The sequence below is a fragment of the Salmo trutta genome, unplaced genomic scaffold (assembly GCF_901001165.1).
Source record: "Salmo trutta unplaced genomic scaffold, fSalTru1.1, whole genome shotgun sequence".
NCBI lineage: Eukaryota > Metazoa > Chordata > Actinopteri > Salmoniformes > Salmonidae > Salmo > Salmo trutta.
This window is the reverse complement of record NW_021823009.1, coordinates 5001-17500: the sequence shown is the minus strand read 5'-3', so window position 1 is coordinate 17500 and position 12500 is coordinate 5001. Positions and strand designations below refer to the sequence as shown.

The following is a 12500-nucleotide window of genomic DNA, read 5'->3' as shown; positions in this document are numbered from 1 at the left end:
GTACCTCGGGGGGTGAAGAAATGGAGAGGGGTTTAAGTTTAATGACAATAACAGAGACGGGTATGAACACGGGGAGCACAACGAACATACCAGAAACGGCGATGAACACGGGGAGCACAACGAATATTCCAGAAACGGCGATGAACACGGGGAGCACGGCGACTGTATTGGAGGCGGCGATGAGCACGGGGAGCAGGACGGACGAGGGTGTAAAGAAGACAAGTTGGCTGGATGAGATGGACTTGGAGGAGATATCGGACACGGATGATGGGGAAAAGTTTGAAAGAACGACAGGAGGATACAGGAAGAGGAAAGCAGCGGGAGGGGGGGAGAGAAAGGGTGGAAGAGGAAAGAAACTGGATAAAAGGTAGAGCATAATGAAATTATATTTTATAATTTTATTATTTATTAGTATGGTCAAAATAATGTCGATAAATGCAAATGGTGTGAGAACAATAGGAAAATTTAATAGAATAGTACAAATGAAGAATTCTGAAATTTTATGTATTCAAGAGACGCACTGGGATAATATGTGTGTTTTAGAAGTACAAAAAATATGGAGGGATTTTATATATGTAAACAATGGCAGGGGGAATTCATGTGGGGTTGCAATTTTATTAAGGAAGGATGTAGTAGAAAATGTGAAGAAGATATATAATGATAATAATGGGAGGATTTTAATTTTAGATTTTGAGTATATGAGTAGGGTTTTTAGAATTATAAATATTTATGCGCCGAATAATGAAATAGAGAGAAGGAATTTATTTTTAGAATTAGGGAAATGGTGCAAGGGTAACTGTATTTTAGTTGGGGATTTTAATGTAAAAATGGATAGACTAGATATGACAAGGGGAGCTATTTTTAGAAGTGACGTATCTAGGGGGGTTTTAAGGAAGATGATGTTTGAAAATAATTTGATTGATATATGGAGGGACGAGAATCCGAACAAGAGAGAATTTTCTAGAAGGCAGGTGGTTTTAGGGGAATTGAAACAGACACGGATAGATCTGGTTTTAGTAAATGAAGGGTTAAGGAATTTTATGAAAGATATTAAATATATTTTTACAACTTTTAGTGATCATGCTGGGTTAACATTTTCGGTGGGGTTAGATAAGGAAAGGAAAGGGGGGGGAATATGGTGTATGAATGCAGGGTATTTAGGTGATGAGGAATACGGGAAACAACTTAAATCTTTGATAGAACATGAAATGGAGGATAAGCAAAAAGGGAATGATAAGTGTCAGTGGTGGGAAAATGTTAAGGAAAAAATAAAAGTTTTTAGTATTAGATATGCAAGGAAGAAGAGGAGTAGGATGACAAGAGAAGAACATTTTTTAAGAACAAAACTGAATGAAGAAATGAGGAAATGTGATATTGATCCTAACTATAATATTGAAAGGTTTTTAGATTTAAAAGCACAATTGAGCAAATGTGAAATAGATAAGTGTAAGGGTGCAATTATTAGAAGTAGGGCAAAATATGTTTTAGAAGGGGAGAAATGTACGTCATTTTTTCTTGGTTTAGAGAAAACTAAACAGATGAAATCATATATTAATGAGATTGAGAATGTAAAGGGTGAAGTGGTAAATGATTATGTTGAGATATTAGAAACTGTACAGAATTTTTATAAGGATTTATTTAAGAAAGGGGAGGTGGATGAGGGGTGTGTAAAAGAGATTTTAAATAGTGTGGATGTGCAAATTGGTGTTGAGGATAAGCAAATGTGTGATAGGAAGATAACAGTGGATGAAGTGAAAGATGCAATTAAGGGTTTACAAATAAATAAAAGTCCTGGAGTAGATGGACTAATTGCAGAGTTTTATAAAATGTATGAAAGTCTTTTAGCACCGATTTTATTGGAAGTATATCAATATATGGAAGATAATAATAATGTTTCAGACTCCATGGTGACAGGGCTGATATCGATTTTATATAAAAATAAGGGGAGCAAATTGAAACTAGAAAATTATAGGCCAATTAGTTTATTAAACTCAGATTATAAGATTTTAGCTAAGATACTGGCAAATAGGATGAAGATGGTTTTAAATGATATTATAGCACCTACACAAAATTATAGTGTGCCAGGAAGAGATATAGCAGATACCATAAATACACTTAGAGATGTGATAAATAAAATGAATAGTGATAAGATAGGGGGAATTGTTTTAAGTATAGATTTTAATAAAGCTTTTGACAGGGTGGAACATGATTTTATGTTTAGGGTACTAGAAAAATATGGGTTTGGAAATAGAATAATAGGATGGATAAAATTATTATATAGAAAGGCTAAAAGTAGGGTTAAATGTAATGGGGTTTTAACAGATTCTTTTATTCTTGAGAGATCAGTGAGACAGGGATGCCCTTTATCAGCTTTATTGTTTGTTTTATCGGTAGAACCCTTAGCGGCATACCTTAAAAAAGATCATTTTATAAATTGTGTAGAGACTCCGCAAGGAGGTTTTAGTTTAATTCATCAATATGCAGACGATACCACAATAACAGTTAGAGATGAGGGAAGTGTTAAAAGGGTGATGGAGTGTTTTAAAGTATATGAGCAAGCCTCAGGAGCAAAAGTGAATATGGAGAAGTCAGTAATAATGTATGTTGGGAAGATTAATGAGGGGACTTTTCCTTTTAAAATGGTAAATGATTATTTTAAGGTGTTAGGTGTGTTTTTAGGGGTGAAGGAACAGGAAGCGAGAGATCTGACATGGAGTGGAGTTATAAACAAAGTTAGGAAGGTGGTAAATATGTGGAGGGGGAGGGCATTGAAATTAAAAGGGAAAGTAATTGTTGTAAATTCATTGCTGATGTCAATTTTTATTCATGTCATGAATGTTTTAGACGTACCAGAATGGGTTTTATCTGAAATGAATACGATTTTAGTTGATTTTTTATGGGATGGGAAAGGAGCGAAAATTTCTTTTAAAACTCTGATTGCAGGTTATGAGGAGGGGGGTTTGAAGCTGGTAGATTTAAATGTTAGGAAAAAAGCAATTAGAGTCAAAATGGTACGGAAATATTTATATGGTGAATTAGATTACGGATGGAAAAGATTTTTTAAGGAGTATTTGCAGGAGGTTGGGAGGATGGGGGACAATGGTTTATTGATGTGCATGAAAAAGGAAATGTTAGGTAATATACCATTGTTTTATAGAGAAGTGTTTGAGGCTTGGGGGGAGTTTTTACCAAATATTTATTATGAGTGTACCATTTTAGACAATATTTTAAATCAGCCAATTTTTTTAAATCCCAAGATACAGTATAATAATAAGATGGTGTTTTGTAAATATTTTATGAGGGCTGGGATGAGACAGATTGGGGACATTTTATATGAGGTCATTCCAGGGTTTCTTCCTGTTCAAGCTATTTATGACAATGTTTGTGAAGTGGATGATGAAATCAGTAAAATTACTGTAGAAAATATGTATAAGAGAATTTTAGGGTGTATTCCTGAGGAATGGGTGCGTTTAATAAATACAGAGGTGGTTGAGAGAGCTAAGGGTTTACCGGTTTTATACTATGAAAGTAATGGGGAGAAACATGTTTTATCAAGTTTAAAAGTTAAAATGGTTTATAGAAAATGTATTTTAAAAGAGACAAAAGCTCCTGCTTCAGAAAAAGTGTGGTCTAGGGTGTTTACAAATATAGATGTGAAATCAATATGGAAGAATGTTAATGTAAAATATAATTCTATAGAATGTGAAGATAATGATTTTAAATTGAAACATAATAGGATTTTTACGAACGTGGTTTTACATCAAATAAATAGAGATATTAAAAGAGAATGTGATATTTGTGGTACGGAGGTGGAAAATTTTATGCACTTTTTTATTGAATGTAGCAGATTACAAGGGTTTCATGAGTTTGTAAAGGGGCTTTTAGTACAACATTGGGGAGAAGAGATTGTTAATGGGGTTGAGTGGAGGAGGTTGTTTCTTTTTGGGTTAACGGGGAAAAGCAAAGTTTTTAATTTTAATTTGATGAATTTTATTCTTAGTCATGCCAGATATGCTGTAAGATTAAGAAGGAATCTAGGACATTATGAAGGTAAAATTGTGAATGTGGAGGTTTTATTTAGAAGTATTTTAGAGAAAGATATAGAAGTAGTATATAAATATAGTGGATGCAATTTTGAAAAGCTGTTTGTGTGGGGGAGTACTTTTATTGAAATTGATTTAAATGAAAAACTTGTTTTTAATTATTAATTGGTTTTAGTGAATGATTGTGTTTTTAATTGGTTTTATTTTCTTTTCTTTTTTGATTTTGTAAAAGGATGAATTGTTCATCCTTTTTTATTATTGATTGAATATTGTAAATATTATGTATTTTTCATAATAAAAGATAAAAAAAAAAAAAAAAAAAAGGTACGCCCGATCTCGTCTGATCTCGGAAGCTAAGCAGGGTCGGGCCTGGTTAGTACTTGGATGGGAGACCGCCTGGGAATACCAGGTGCTGTACGCTTTTTGTCCACGAGGGTGTGCTCTTACACTATTTCATCAGCAACACTGCCTTGTAGTAAGCATTTAATGATGAATTGACTAAATGCAGCTTCCTGCTGCAAAATGCAGTCTGTTTATCAGACTCACTTTGACTATATATGTTGTACCAAGAGATTGTTTATCGTTTACGGCCATACCAGCCTGGGTACGCCCGATCTCGTCTGATCTCGGAAGCTAAGCAGGGTCGGGCCTGGTTGGTACTTGGATGGGAGACCGCCTGGGAATACCAGGTGCTGTAAGCTTTTTGTCCACGAGGGTGTGCTCTTACACTATTTCATCAGCAACACTGCCTTGTAGTAAGCATTTAATGATGAATTGACTAAATGCAGATTCCTGCTGCAAAATGCAGTCTGTTTATCAGACTCACTTTGACTATATATGTTGTACCAAGAGATTGTTTATTGTTTATGGCCATACCAGCCTGGGTACGCCCGATCTCGTCTGATCTCGGAAGCTAAGCAGGTTCGGGCCTGGTTAGTACTTGGATGGGAGACCGCCTGGGAATACCAGGTGCTGTAAACTTTTTGTCCACGAGGGTGTGCTCTAACACTATTTCATCTGCAACACTGCCTTGTAGTAAGCATTTAATGATGAATTGACTAAATGCAGATTCCTGCTGCAAAATGCAGTCTGTTTATCAGACTCACTTTGACTATATATGTTGTACCAAGAGATTGTTTATTGTTTACGGCCATACCAGCCTGGGTACGCCCGATCTCGTCTGATCTCGGAAGCTAAGCAGGGTCGGGCCTGGTTAGTACTTGGATGGGAGACCGCCTGGGAATACCAGGTGCTGTACGCTTTTTGTCCACGAGGGTGTGCTCTTACACTATTTCATCAGCAACACTGCCTTGTAGTAAGCATTTAATGATGAATTGACTAAATGCAGATTCCTGCTGCAAAATGCAGTCTGTTTATCAGACTCACTTTGACTATATATGTTGTACCAAGAGATTGTTTAACGTTTACGGCCATACCAGCCTGGGTACGCCCGATCTCGTCTGATCTCGGAAGCTAAGCAGGGTCGGGCCTGGTCAGTACTTGGATGGGAGACCGCCTGGGAATACCAGGTGCTGTAAGCTTTTTGTCCACGAGGGTGTGCTCTTACACTATTTCATCAGCAACACTGCCTTGTAGTAAGCATTTAATGATGAATTGACTAAATGCAGCTTCCTGCCTTTTTAATAGGATCAAAGTTCCGTGTGTTGTCAGTTAGCATCTGCCTTGTATTTATAAGACAAATAATAATATTGTTGCTGAATGCAGCTTGTGTGTGCTTTGTGCTCCCTTACCCTGTTCAAATGATGAAAAGAAATAAAGTTTGTATTTTATCCAACTACCTGTGCTATAAAGTGATGGCTACAGTGTTTGTAATTTCTTCTACTTTTTCAGTGACACAAAGTTCAAGCTGCTTATCTAATTGGTGAAAATGCAATGTTTGTTTATCAGACTCACTTTGACTATATATGTTGTACCAAGAGATTGTTTATCGTTTACGGCCATACCAGCCTGGGTACGCCCGATCTCGTCTGATCTTGGAAGCTAAGCAGGGTCGGGCCTGGTTAGTACTTGGATGGGAGACCGCCTGGGAATACCAGGTGCTGTACGCTTTTTGTCCACGAGGGTGTGCTCTTACACTATTTCATCAGCAACACTGCCTTGTAGTAAGCATTTAATGATGAATTGACTAAATGCAGCTTCCTGCCTTTTTAATAGGATCAAAGTTCCGTGTGTTGTCAGTTAGCATCTGCCTTGTATTTATAAGACAAATAATAATATTGTTGCTGAATGCAGCTTGTGTGTGCTTTGTGCTCCCTTACCCTGTTCAAATGATGAAAAGAAATAAAGTTTGTATTTTATCCAACTACCTGTGCTATAAAGTGATGGCTACAGTGTTTGTAATTTCTTCTACTTTTTCAGTGACACAAAGTTCAAGCTGCTTATCTAATTGGTGAAAATGCAATGTTTGTTTATCAGACTCACTTTGACTATATATGTTGTACCAAGAGATTGTTTATCGTTTACGGCCATACCAGCCTGGGTACGCCCGATCTCGTCTGATCTCGGAAGCTAAGCAGGGTCGGGCCTGGTTAGTACTTGGATGGGAGACCGCCTGGGAATACCCGGTGCTGTACGCTTTTTGTCCACGAGGGTGTGCTCTTACACTATTTCATCAGCAACACTGCCTTGTAGTAAGCATTTAATGATGAATTGACTAAATGCAGATTCCTGCTGCAAAATGCAGTCTGTTTAGTAGACTCACTTTGACTATATATGTTGTACCAAGAGATTGTTTATCGTTTACGGCCATACCAGCCTGGGTACGCCTGATCTTGTCTGATCTCGGAAGCTAAGCAGGGTCGGGCCTGGTTAGTACTTGGATGGGAGACCGCCTGGGAATACCAGGTGCTGTAAGCTTTTTGTCCACGAGGGTGTGCTCTTACACTATTTCATCAGCAACACTGCCTTGTAGTAAGCATTTAATGATGAATTGACTAAATGCAGCTTCCTGCCTTTTTAATAGGATCAAAGTTCCGTGTGTTGTCAGTTAGCATCTGCCTTGTATTTATAAGACAAATAATAATATTGTTGCTGAATGCAGCTTGTGTGTGCTTTGTGCTCCCTTACCCTGTTCAAATGATGAAAAGAAATAAAGTTTGTATTTTATCCAACTACCTGTGCTATAAAGTGATGGCTACAGTGTTTGTAATTTCTTCTACTTTTTCAGTGACACAAAGTTCAAGCTGCTTATCTAATTGGTGAAAATGCAATGTTTGTTTATCAGACTCACTTTGACTATATATGTTGTACCAAGAGATTGTTTATCGTTTACGGCCATACCAGCCTGGGTACGCCCGATCTCGTCTGATCTCGGAAGCTAAGCAGGGTCGGGCCTGGTTAGTACTTGGATGGGAGACCGCCTGTGAATTCCAGGTGCTGTAAGCCTTTTGTCCACGAGGGTGTGCTCTTACACTATTTCATCAGCAACACTGCCTTGTAGTAAGCATTTAATGATGAATTGACTAAATGCAGCTTCCTGCCTTTTTAATAGGATCAAAGTTCTGTGTGTTGTCAGTTAGCATCTGCCTTGTATTTATAAGACAAATAAGAATATTGTTGCTGAATGCAGCTTGTGTGTGCTTTGTGCTCCCTTACCCTGTTCAAATGATGAAAGGAAATAAAGTTTGTATTTATCCAACTACCTGTGCTATAAAGTGATGGCTTCAGTGTTTGTAATTTCTTCTACTTTTTCAGTGACACAAAGTTCAAGCTGCTTATCTAATTGGTGAAAATGCAATGTCTGTTTATCAGACTCACTTTGACTATATATGTTGTACCAAGAGATCGTTTATCGTTTACGGCCATACCAGCCTGGGTACGCCCGATCTCGTCTGATCTTGGAAGCTAAGCAGGGTAGGGCCTGGTTAGTACTTGGATGGGAGACCGCCTGGGAATACCAGTTGCTGTAAGCTTTTTGTCCACGAGGGTGTGCTCTTACACTATTTCATCAGCAACACTGCCTTGTAGTAAGCATTTAATGATGAATTGACTAAATGCAGATTCCTGCTGCAAAATGCAGTCTGTTTATCAGACTCACATTGACTATATATGTTGTACCAAGAGATTGTTTATCGTTTACGGCCATACCAGCCTGGGTACGCCTGATCTTGTCTGATCTCGGAAGCTAAGCAGGGTCGGGCCTGGTTAGTACTTGGATGGGAGACCGCCTGGGAATACCAGGTGCTGTAAGCTTTTTGTCCACGAGGGTGTGCTCTTACACTATTTCATCAGCAACACTGCCTTGTAGTAAGCATTTAATGATGAATTGACTAAATGCAGCTTCCTGCCTTTTTAATAGGATCAAAGTTCCGTGTGTTGTCAGTTAGCATCTGCCTTGTATTTATAAGACAAATAATAATATTGTTGCTGAATGCAGCTTGTGTGTGCTTTGTGCTCCCTTACCCTGTTCAAATGATGAAAAGAAATAAAGTTTGTATTTTATCCAACTACCTGTGCTATAAAGTGATGGCTACAGTGTTTGTAATTTCTTCTACTTTTTCAGTGACACAAAGTTCAAGCTGCTTATCTAATTGGTGAAAATGCAATGTTTGTTTATCAGACTCACTTTGACTATATATGTTGTACCAAGAGATTGTTTATCGTTTACGGCCATACCAGCCTGGGTACGCCCGATCTCGTCTGATCTCGGAAGCTAAGCAGGGTCGGGCCTGGTTAGTACTTGGATGGGAGACCGCCTGGGAATACCAGGTGCTGTAAGCTTTTTGTCCACGAGGGTGTGCTCTTACACTATTTCATCAGCAACACTGCCTTGTAGTAAGCATTTAATGATGAATTGACAAAATGCAGATTCCTGCTGCAAAATGCAGTCTGTTTATCAGACTCACTTTGACTATATATGTTGTACCAAGAGATTGTTTATCGTTTACGGCCATACCAGCCTGGGTACGCCCGATCTCGTCTGATCTCGGAAGCTAAGCAGGGTCGGGCCTGGTTAGTACTTGGATGGGAGACCGCCTGGGAATACCAGGTGCTGTACGCTTTTTGTCCACGAGGGTGTGCTCTTACACTATTTCATCAGCAACACTGCCTTGTAGTAAGCATTTAATGATGAATTGACTAAATGCAGATTCCTGCTGCAAAATGCAGTCTGTTTAGTAGACTCACTTTGACTATATATGTTGTACCAAGAGATTGTTTAACGTTTACGGCCATACCAGCCTGGGTACGCCCAATCTCGTCTGATCTCGGAAGCTAAGCAGGGTCGGGCCTGGTTAGTACTTGGATGGGAGACCGCCTGGGAATACCAGGTGCTGTAAGCTTTTTGTCCACGAGGGTGTGCTCTTACACTATTTCATCAGCAACACTGCCTTGTAGTAAGCATTTAATGATGAATTGACAAAATGCAGATTCCTGCTGCAAAATGCAGTCTGTTTATCAGACTCACTTTGACTATATATGTTGTACCAAGAGATTGTTTATCGTTTACGGCCATACCAGCCTGGGTACGCCCGATCTCGTCTGATCTCGGAAGCTAAGCAGGGTCGGGCCTGGTTAGTACTTGGATGGGAGACCGCCTGTGAATTCCAGGTGCTGTAAGCCTTTTGTCCACGAGGGTGTGCTCTTACACTATTTCATCAGCAACACTGCCTTGTAGTAAGCATTTAATGATGAATTGACTAAATGCAGCTTCCTGCCTTTTTAATAGGATCAAAGTTCTGTGTGTTGTCAGTTAGCATCTGCCTTGTATTTATAAGACAAATAAGAATATTGTTGCTGAATGCAGCTTGTGTGTGCTTTGTGCTCCCTTACCCTGTTCAAATGATGAAAGGAAATAAAGTTTGTATTTATCCAACTACCTGTGCTATAAAGTGATGGCTTCAGTGTTTGTAATTTCTTCTACTTTTTCAGTGACACAAAGTTCAAGCTGCTTATCTAATTGGTGAAAATGCAATGTCTGTTTATCAGACTCACTTTGACTATATATGTTGTACCAAGAGATCGTTTATCGTTTACGGCCATACCAGCCTGGGTACGCCCGATCTCGTCTGATCTTGGAAGCTAAGCAGGGTAGGGCCTGGTTAGTACTTGGATGGGAGACCGCCTGGGAATACCAGGTGCTGTAAGCTTTTTGTCCACGAGGGTGTGCTCTTACACTATTTCATCAGCAACACTGCCTTGTAGTAAGCATTTAATGATGAATTGACTAAATGCAGCTTCCTGCTGCAAAATGCAGTCTGTTTATCAGACTCACTTTGACTATATATGTTGTACCAAGAGATTGTTTATCGTTTACGGCCATACCAGCCTGGGTACGCCCGATCTCGTCTGATCTCGGAAGCTAAGCAGGGTCGGGTCTGGTTAGTACTTGGATGGGAGACCGCCTGGGAATACCAGGTGCTGTAAGCTTTTTGTCCACGAGGGTGTGCTCTTACACTATTTCATCAGCAACACTGCCTTGTAGTAAGCATTTAATGATGAATTGACTAAATGCAGCTTCCTGCTGCAAAATGCAGTCTGTTTATCAGACTCACTTTGACTATATATGTTGTACCAAGAGATTGTTTATCGTTTACGGCCATACCAGCCTGGGTACGCCAGATCTCGTCTGATCTCGGAAGCTAAGCAGAGTCGGGCCTGGTTAGTACTTGGATGGGAGACCGCCTGGGAATACCAGGTGCTGTAAGCTTTTTGTCCACGAGGGTGTGCTCTTACACTATTTCATCAGCAACACTGCCTTGTAGTAAGCATTTAATGATGAATTGACTAAATGCAGCTTCCTGCTGCAAAATGCAGTCTGTTTATCAGACTCACTTTGACTATATATGTTGTACCAAGAGATTGTTTATCGTTTACGGCCATACCAGCCTGGGTACGCCCGATCTCGTCTGATCTCGGAAGCTAAGCAGGGTCGGGCCTGGTTAGTACTTGGATGGGAGACCGCCTGGGAATACCAGGTGCTGTAAGCTTTTTGTCCACGAGGGTGTGCTCTTACACTATTTCATCAGCAACACTGCCTTGTAGTAAGCATTTAATGATGAATTGACTAAATGCAGCTTCCTGCTGCAAAATGCAGTCTGTTTAGTCAGACTCACTTTGACTATATATGTTGTACCAAGAGATTGTTTAATCGTTTACGGCCATACCAGCCTGGGTACGCCCGATCTCGTCTGATCTCGGAAGCTAAGCAGGGTCGGGCCTGGTTAGTACTTGGATGGGAGACCGCCTGGGAATACCAGGTGCTGTAAGCTTTTTGTCCACGAGGGTGTGCTCTTACACTATTTCATCAGCAACACTGCCTTGTAGTAAGCATTTAATGATGAATTGACTAAATGCAGCTTCCTGCTGCAAAATGCAGTCTGTTTATCAGACTCACTTTGACTATATATGTTGTACCAAGAGATTGTTTATCGTTTACGGCCATACCAGCCTGGGTACGCCCGATCTCGTCTGATCTCGGAAGCTAAGCAGGGTCGGGCCTGGTTAGTACTTGGATGGGAGACCGCCTGGGAATACCAGGTGCTGTACGCTTTTTGTCCACGAGGGTGTGCTCTTACACTATTTCATCAGCAACACTGCCTTGTAGTAAGCATTTAATGATGAATTGACTAAATGCAGATTCCTGCTGCAAAATGCAGTCTGTTTAGTCAGACTCACTTTGACTATATATGTTGTACCAAGAGATTGTTTATCGTTTACGGCCATACCAGCCTGGGTACGCCCAATCTCGTCTGATCTCGGAAGCTAAGCAGGGTCGGGCCTGGTTAGTACTTGGATGGGAGACCGCCTGGGAATACCAGGTGCTGTAAGCTTTTTGTCCACGAGGGTGTGCTCTTACACTATTTCATCAGCAACACTGCCTTGTAGTAAGCATTTAATGATGAATTGACTAAATGCAGATTCCTGCTGCAAAATGCAGTCTGTTTATCAGACTCACTTTGACTATATATGTTGTACCAAGAGATTGTTTATCGTTTACGGCCATACCAGCCTGGGTACGCCCGATCTCGTCTGATCTCGGAAGCTAAGCAGGGTCGGGCCTGGTTAGTACTTGGATGGGAGACCGCCTGTGAATTCCAGGTGCTGTAAGCCTTTTGTCCACGAGGGTGTGCTCTTACACTATTTCATCAGCAACACTGCCTTGTAGTAAGCATTTAATGATGAATTGACTAAATGCAGCTTCCTGCCTTTTTAATAGGATCAAAGTTCTGTGTGTTGTCAGTTAGCATCTGCCTTGTATTTATAAGACAAATAAGAATATTGTTGCTGAATGCAGCTTGTGTGTGCTTTGTGCTCCCTTACCCTGTTCAAATGATGAAAGGAAATAAAGTTTGTATTTATCCAACTACCTGTGCTATAAAGTGATGGCTTCAGTGTTTGTAATTTCTTCTACTTTTTCAGTGACACAAAGTTCAAGCTGCTTATCTAATTGGTGAAAATGCAATGTCTGTTTATCAGACTCACTTTGACTATATATGT

At 39.8% G+C, this 12500-nt stretch overlaps 22 non-coding genes across 22 annotated transcripts; all 22 read left to right on the top strand.

Annotated features, from left to right (window-relative positions):
- Positions 1-4625: 4625 nt before the first annotated feature.
- LOC115188157 (5S ribosomal RNA) lies at positions 4626-4744 on the top strand. Its single transcript, XR_003876293.1, has one exon. It is a non-coding gene; the product is annotated as a 5S ribosomal RNA (ribosomal RNA).
- A 161-nt stretch (positions 4745-4905) lies between these two features.
- Positions 4906-5024, top strand: LOC115188210 (5S ribosomal RNA). The gene has a single exon (XR_003876338.1). It is a non-coding gene; the product is annotated as a 5S ribosomal RNA (ribosomal RNA).
- Positions 5025-5185: 161 nt separating this feature from the next.
- On the top strand, positions 5186-5304 carry LOC115188169 (5S ribosomal RNA). Its single transcript, XR_003876305.1, has one exon. It is a non-coding gene; the product is annotated as a 5S ribosomal RNA (ribosomal RNA).
- A 161-nt stretch (positions 5305-5465) lies between these two features.
- Positions 5466-5584, top strand: LOC115188144 (5S ribosomal RNA). Its single transcript, XR_003876281.1, has one exon. It is a non-coding gene; the product is annotated as a 5S ribosomal RNA (ribosomal RNA).
- Positions 5585-5993: 409 nt separating this feature from the next.
- LOC115188189 (5S ribosomal RNA) lies at positions 5994-6112 on the top strand. Its single transcript, XR_003876324.1, has one exon. It is a non-coding gene; the product is annotated as a 5S ribosomal RNA (ribosomal RNA).
- A 409-nt stretch (positions 6113-6521) lies between these two features.
- LOC115188176 (5S ribosomal RNA) lies at positions 6522-6640 on the top strand. Its single transcript, XR_003876311.1, has one exon. It is a non-coding gene; the product is annotated as a 5S ribosomal RNA (ribosomal RNA).
- Positions 6641-6801: 161 nt separating this feature from the next.
- LOC115188186 (5S ribosomal RNA) lies at positions 6802-6920 on the top strand. Its single transcript, XR_003876321.1, has one exon. It is a non-coding gene; the product is annotated as a 5S ribosomal RNA (ribosomal RNA).
- A 409-nt stretch (positions 6921-7329) lies between these two features.
- LOC115188148 (5S ribosomal RNA) lies at positions 7330-7448 on the top strand. Its single transcript, XR_003876285.1, has one exon. It is a non-coding gene; the product is annotated as a 5S ribosomal RNA (ribosomal RNA).
- Positions 7449-7856: 408 nt separating this feature from the next.
- Positions 7857-7975, top strand: LOC115188193 (5S ribosomal RNA). Its single transcript, XR_003876327.1, has one exon. It is a non-coding gene; the product is annotated as a 5S ribosomal RNA (ribosomal RNA).
- Positions 7976-8136: 161 nt separating this feature from the next.
- On the top strand, positions 8137-8255 carry LOC115188185 (5S ribosomal RNA). The gene has a single exon (XR_003876320.1). It is a non-coding gene; the product is annotated as a 5S ribosomal RNA (ribosomal RNA).
- A 409-nt stretch (positions 8256-8664) lies between these two features.
- LOC115188129 (5S ribosomal RNA) lies at positions 8665-8783 on the top strand. The gene has a single exon (XR_003876267.1). It is a non-coding gene; the product is annotated as a 5S ribosomal RNA (ribosomal RNA).
- Positions 8784-8944: 161 nt separating this feature from the next.
- Positions 8945-9063, top strand: LOC115188168 (5S ribosomal RNA). Its single transcript, XR_003876304.1, has one exon. It is a non-coding gene; the product is annotated as a 5S ribosomal RNA (ribosomal RNA).
- A 161-nt stretch (positions 9064-9224) lies between these two features.
- Positions 9225-9343, top strand: LOC115188181 (5S ribosomal RNA). Its single transcript, XR_003876316.1, has one exon. It is a non-coding gene; the product is annotated as a 5S ribosomal RNA (ribosomal RNA).
- Positions 9344-9504: 161 nt separating this feature from the next.
- Positions 9505-9623, top strand: LOC115188147 (5S ribosomal RNA). Its single transcript, XR_003876284.1, has one exon. It is a non-coding gene; the product is annotated as a 5S ribosomal RNA (ribosomal RNA).
- A 408-nt stretch (positions 9624-10031) lies between these two features.
- LOC115188154 (5S ribosomal RNA) lies at positions 10032-10150 on the top strand. The gene has a single exon (XR_003876290.1). It is a non-coding gene; the product is annotated as a 5S ribosomal RNA (ribosomal RNA).
- A 161-nt stretch (positions 10151-10311) lies between these two features.
- LOC115188164 (5S ribosomal RNA) lies at positions 10312-10430 on the top strand. Its single transcript, XR_003876300.1, has one exon. It is a non-coding gene; the product is annotated as a 5S ribosomal RNA (ribosomal RNA).
- Positions 10431-10591: 161 nt separating this feature from the next.
- LOC115188192 (5S ribosomal RNA) lies at positions 10592-10710 on the top strand. Its single transcript, XR_003876326.1, has one exon. It is a non-coding gene; the product is annotated as a 5S ribosomal RNA (ribosomal RNA).
- A 161-nt stretch (positions 10711-10871) lies between these two features.
- On the top strand, positions 10872-10990 carry LOC115188118 (5S ribosomal RNA). The gene has a single exon (XR_003876256.1). It is a non-coding gene; the product is annotated as a 5S ribosomal RNA (ribosomal RNA).
- A 163-nt stretch (positions 10991-11153) lies between these two features.
- Positions 11154-11272, top strand: LOC115188106 (5S ribosomal RNA). The gene has a single exon (XR_003876245.1). It is a non-coding gene; the product is annotated as a 5S ribosomal RNA (ribosomal RNA).
- Positions 11273-11433: 161 nt separating this feature from the next.
- On the top strand, positions 11434-11552 carry LOC115188167 (5S ribosomal RNA). The gene has a single exon (XR_003876303.1). It is a non-coding gene; the product is annotated as a 5S ribosomal RNA (ribosomal RNA).
- A 162-nt stretch (positions 11553-11714) lies between these two features.
- On the top strand, positions 11715-11833 carry LOC115188180 (5S ribosomal RNA). The gene has a single exon (XR_003876315.1). It is a non-coding gene; the product is annotated as a 5S ribosomal RNA (ribosomal RNA).
- A 161-nt stretch (positions 11834-11994) lies between these two features.
- On the top strand, positions 11995-12113 carry LOC115188146 (5S ribosomal RNA). Its single transcript, XR_003876283.1, has one exon. It is a non-coding gene; the product is annotated as a 5S ribosomal RNA (ribosomal RNA).
- Positions 12114-12500: the final 387 nt, after the last annotated feature.